Source organism: Delphinus delphis, chromosome 3, assembly GCF_949987515.2.
Source record: "Delphinus delphis chromosome 3, mDelDel1.2, whole genome shotgun sequence".
Lineage (NCBI taxonomy): Eukaryota > Metazoa > Chordata > Mammalia > Artiodactyla > Delphinidae > Delphinus > Delphinus delphis.
In genome coordinates this window covers 65,973,354-65,979,353 of record NC_082685.1, presented here as the reverse complement: position 1 = coordinate 65,979,353, position 6,000 = coordinate 65,973,354, and positions in this window count along the sequence as shown.

Below are 6,000 nucleotides of genomic sequence, written 5' to 3'. Positions count from 1 at the left end.
AAACAGAGCAAGAACAGAACTTCAGCTGCCCCTTGCCTCATGGCCTGGATCTTTGTACAATGCATAACTGGATTTGCCATTTGTGGTGGCTCTGCTCCCGGGGTAATTTAGACAAACTGGAACAAATGCAAACCTTTCCTTTGGAGTCATCTTGTTGGAAGCGTCAGGAAAAAGGACCACAGAAAATCCTGAATTGGAGTTGTCCAGTGTTTCTACATTCGTGAGATTACTGAAGAAAACTGCACCATCTTACTGGTTGAACGATTTTTGCCATTGTGGTACCCAACTCTTGAGATGCTGCTATTTCCTTAGCATTTAATGTGATACATCATGTGTAAGATGCTGGGTCCTTGTTGAATACAGTGAAAATTGATGCTTACCCCTTTTTCAGAAAGGTAACTTCCTGGACGGCCCCCATTCTTCCTGTACTTTATCCTCATTTCTTGTTCTTGACTCCTCTTGCTACTGTCCACAATGTGTCTTGACCCCTTACCTCAAATTAGTGCAGGCTGTTGTGTCTTGATAGCTATCCTGGCTGTGGCATTGTCCCTCCATCTCAGCAATGCCTTCATAGACATCATTAAGTAATGATCCTTCCCTCTCAGCATGGTCCTCAAGACCCTCTCATATGTATATGTTACCCCCAATCTGGCTTGGCCAGACTGACAGTTTTCTCTTTGGCTTATTTTCCTTCCTTACCCAATTTGGGCCCAGGCTCACTCATTTCACTGTACTTTTATCAGCACCAGGTATTCATTTTGATACTCTGTCACAGCTACCGAGCTGAAATGATTAATGTGGGTCAACCCAGCTATTTAGAACTTTTTACCAGTGGTTCTGAAATGTGATCTGAGGACCCCTGGAGGTCCCTGAAACCATTTCAGGGGTTCAGTGAGGTAAAAAACACCCATATGTCAGGATCTCCTAGCAAGTTGGGTGAAAGTAGGACTAGTATTAGTGAGGCTAGGATTAGTAGTAGAGTGTCTAGGATGTCTTTGATTGTGTCATAGGGGTGGAATGGGATTTTGTCTGTGTCAGATGGGATTCCTGTGGGGTTGTTGGATCCTGCTTCATGAAGGAACAGTAGGTGGACAGCTACTAGTGCTGTAATGATGAAGGGAAGAATGAAATGAAAAGCGAAGAATCATGTGAGTGTTGCTTTGTCTACAGAAAAGCTGCCTCAGATCCATTTGACAAGAGTGGTGCCGATGTATGGGATTGCTGAGAGTAGGTTTGTAATAATTGTTGCTCCTCAGAATGATATTTATCCTCATGGTAGTGCATAGCCTATGAATGCAGTGGCTATGACTGTAAGCAGTAGAATAATTCCAACATTTCATGTTTCTTGAAAGGCATAGGATCTATAATATAGGCCACCTCCTACGTGAATGTAAAGACAGATAAAGAACGTGGAAGCTCCGTTTGCATGCATATATCAAATGATTCACCCGTAGTTAATGTCTCGACAGATGTGTGCTACTGATGAGAAGGCAGTTGGTGTGTAGTGTATTGCTAGGAATAGGCCTGTTAGGATTTGTAGGATCAGACAGATGCCTAGTAAAGAGCCAAGTTCCATCATGATGAGATGTTTGATGGGGTTGGGAGGTCAATAAATGTATTGTTGATGATTTTTACTAGAGGGTGAGTTTTTCGGATGTTGCTCATTGATGTTCCTATAGTTGAATGACAGTGATGATTTTTCATGTCACTGGTCATGGTTGGCACCCATGTGAGAATAATGAAGACATGTATTTATTTTAAGTGTTATTTTTGTGATCAGCTTTGTGGGGGTTTCTTCAAAACCTTCGCCTATTTATGGGGGCTTTGGGTTGATTGTGAGTGGTGGTATTGGGTGCGGGATCGTGCTGAACTTTGGTGGTTCATTTTTAGGTTTGATAGTGTTTTTGATTTACTTAGGGGGAATGTTAGTTGCGTTTGTTTATACAACTGCTATGGCTACTGAGCAGTATCCTGAGGTTTGGGTTTCTAGTAAGGTTGTTTTGGGGGCATTTCTTTCAGGGTTGATAATAGAGTTTTTAATGGTATTTTAAAGGATGAGGAGGTGGAAGTTGTGTTTGAGTTCAGTGGGTTGGGAGACTGAGTTATTTAGGATACTGGTGATTCTAGTTTTTGTAGTGAGGAGGCTATAGGGGTTGCGGCATTATATAGTTATGGTACTTGGTTGGTGATTGTTACTGGCTGGTTGCTGTTTATTGGTGTTGTGGTTACTATGGCGATTACTCGTGGTTATTAAATAAAAGCATGCTAAGGGTGAGAGGAATGAGGAATGATAGGAAGTATAGCTTGATAAGGCCTCTTGGGCTTGAGATTAGTGTGGAGAGTTTTAGCTGATGTGGTTTTTGGTAGAATGTTTTCTAGTCAAATTAAGTCTAAAAGAGAGGATGCTGATTTTTGGCTTATTAATAGGTTTAGGTAAGGAGCTAGATGGTGCTTGATGGGGAAATATCCTAGGAGACTAGAGAATTTAACGGAATTTGAGGGGTAGACTTATTTTAGGTTTTGTGTGTTGAGGTTAATTTCGAGTGCTAATACAAAGCCTAGGGTAGTTCCTGTAAGGGCAGTTAGTTTTAGGTATAAAGGTGTAGTTTTTAGGGGGACTGTTACTGGGGGGATATTGTTGGAAATAATGAACTCGGCAAAGACACTTCCAATTAGTAGGCGTTTGATGGAGTTAATTAAAAGGGGGTTGTTTTCATTGATTGGGGGTTGGGGGAGAAGCGGGGTTTTCCTAGTAGTGCAAAGAGGATGATGCGCGTGCTATAGACAGCTATGAGGGAAGTGGCAATTAGGGTTATTAACAGGACTTAGGCGTTGGTATAAGATGTGCTGGCGGCTTCAATGATTAAGTCTTTAGAATAGAAACCGGTGAGGAAGTGCATTCCTGTCAATGCTAGACGCCAGATACAAGGGCTGTTGTGGTGAAGGGTAAAGCCTTGAATAGGCCTCCTACTTTTTGAATATCTTATTCGTTGTTCAAGCTGTGGATAATGGATCTGGAGCATATGAATAGTATGGCCTTAAAAAAAGCATGTGTGCAGATGTATAAGAATGCTAGATAGCATTGGCTGATGCTGATCGTTACCATTATTAGGCCTAATTGGCTTGAGGTGGAGAAAGCGATGATTGTTTTAATATCATTTTGGGTGAGAGCCCATATAGCTGTGAATAGGGTGGTGAGGGCTCCTAAGCATAATGCTATTGTTTGAATAAGTTTTTTGTTTTCTGTTAGGGGATAAAATCAGATAAGTAGGAAGACCCCTGCTACAACTATTGTGCTTGAGTGGAGTAGGGCTGACTCAGGGCTGGGGCCCTTCATTGCTGACGGGGGTCAGAGGTGAAGTCCAAATTGAGCTGATTTTCCAGCTGTGGCTAGTACAAGTCCCGTAAGGGGGAGGTTTGAGGAATTTAGGTCGAGTATAAAAATTGGTTGCAGATCTCATGTGTTTGTGTTGAACAGAAACCATGCTATGGTTATGACGAACCTGATAACTCCAATGCGGTTGGTTATATAAGATTGCTTGGAGGGCAGCTGTGTTTGCCTCTGCTTGTCCATATCACCATCAAAATGAGCAGGAAGGATGTAATTCCAGCCCCTTCTCACCCAATGAAAAGTTGGAAGAGGTTGTTGGTAGTAACAAGAATTAACATGGTGATGAGGAAGAGCAGTAGGTACTTGAAGAATTGGTTAATGTAAGGATCTAACTGTAGGTACCATATTGAGAACTCCATAATGGATCATGTAACAAATAATGCTACCGGTACGAATATTATTGAGAAATAATCTATTTTGAAGCTAAGTGTTAATTTAAGGGTTTGAATAGTGATTCCATGTCAGTCTGAGATGACTATTTCTTGGCCTGTGTGGAGGAATGTTATTGTTGGAGCTAGGCTGGTAATAAAAGCACATGAGACAGTATTCTTTACATATGATGGCTATGTATCACTTTTGTAGGAATTTGTGTTCGTTATTATAATTGGGATGATTAGTATCAGTAGTGTGAGCAGGGCAAAAGAGGAAAATAAGTTTATTACTTTTATTTGGAGTTGCACCGATTTTTTGGCTCCTAAGACCAATGGATAACTACTATCCTTTAAAAGTCTGCAAAAGCCATACTGTTAAGCATGAGGGCATGAATTAGCAGTTCTTGCAATACTTTCTCGGTAAATAAGAAGTCTTAAGTCTTCTGTTACTAGATTCACAATCTAGTGGGTTTTTGTAAACTATATTTACAATACAAGAGGCCCAGGATGATTCTGCCGTTTAGTGACAGTAGTAGGAGGGGTAGAATGTGGAGGACCATAAGGGTAGTTTCTCACATGAAGGAGGGTGTAATATTACTGATATGGTGTATGTATTTACCGCGTTGTGTTGAGATGAATAAGCATATAGAGTATGGGGCTGTAATTACAATGTTAGTTCCTATTAAGATAATGGTGAGATTTAATCATGAGAAGGTTGATATAACTACGAACAGTTCTCCAATTAGACTGATAGTTGGGGGCAGGGCTAAATGTGTCAGGTTTGCCAGTAGTCATCAAGTGGCTATTACGGGAAGGGGGGTTTGTAGGCCTCGGGCTAGAATTATAGTTCGGCTATGGACTCGCTCGTAGTTTGAGTTTGCCAGGCAGAATAATATAGATGATGTGAGGCAATGGGCGACTATTAAAGAGGTAGCTCCTATGTAACTTCAAGGAGTTTGGATGAGGGTAGCTGCAATACCAAGTGTTATGTGGCTGACAGAAGAGTATGCGCTAAGTGATTTTAGGTCTGTTTGGCGCAGACAGATTGAACTGGTTATGATTATCCCTCATAAAGAGAGCGTAAGAAAAGGGTAGGCTATGAATTCTGTCAGGGGGTTGAGTACTGATGTAATTCATAGTATGCCGTAGCCCCTGAGTTTTAGTAATACGGCTGCAAGGACTATAGAGTCTGCGATGGGAGTTTCTATGTGTGCTTTGGGTAGTCAAAGGCGGAGGTCATAGAGGGGTATTTTTACTATAAAGGCTATTATGTCATATAAAGACATTGGATCAGGAGTTGGGTAATACTTGGACTCAATATTGAAGTACTAGGAAATTCAGAGAGCCCGTGGTGTTTTGGATCTACACTAATGCCACTAGCAGTGGGAGTGATCCAACTAGTGTGTAGAATAAAAAATAGAGTCCTGCATTGAGGCGTTCTGTTTGGTTGCCTCATCAAGTTATAATAGGTGTAGGAACTAGTGTGGCCTCAAGTGTAATGTAAAACAGAATTAGTTCTGTGGCGGTAAAAGTTACGATTAAAAATGTTTGTAGTATGATTAGTATAGTGATGTATAGTTTTTTTCAGGTCAGTGATTCTTTGGGTAGGTGAGATTCACTGGCTAATAATATCAGAGGTAGGAGTCATGTTGTCAGTAGTGGTGCAGATAGAGAGTTGGAAAAGAATGTTAATGAGAAATTAAGGCTATTATCATTGAACTGATTAAGAAGAAGCAGGCTTGTGAGACTAATGAGCAAGCTATGGGTTGTGGTGTTAATTCAAATTATGTTGTTTTCTGATAATCAAGCCAGGGTTATTAGTATAATCGTGGGGATAATAAATTTTAGCATTGGAGGAGGTTAAGGTTTTGTACGTAGTCGGTGTCATATGTATTATTTATATGTCATTTGCCTTTTTAATTCTCACTTACTCTTAGGTATACAAAGAAGTTTCCAGCTCGAATACAGAAGCAGATATGAGACTCCACCTGTCTTGTGTTTGGTCATACATTATAGACGGTTGCAAAAATTTAAAACAACGCTACTCTTCTCACTAAGCCTTTTGCTTTCCACACATAGTTATTTTTCATTAAAATGTTATATAGGTTAATGTGTAATGAGTTTATTATGTTTTGATAAGTGAATGATTTTTAAAGTTTTCAAAGGCTATGTGACAAAAATGTATAGCAATAAGGCACAGTAATGAAATCTCTGTGGAGGTTTAATAGTTGTTAATAC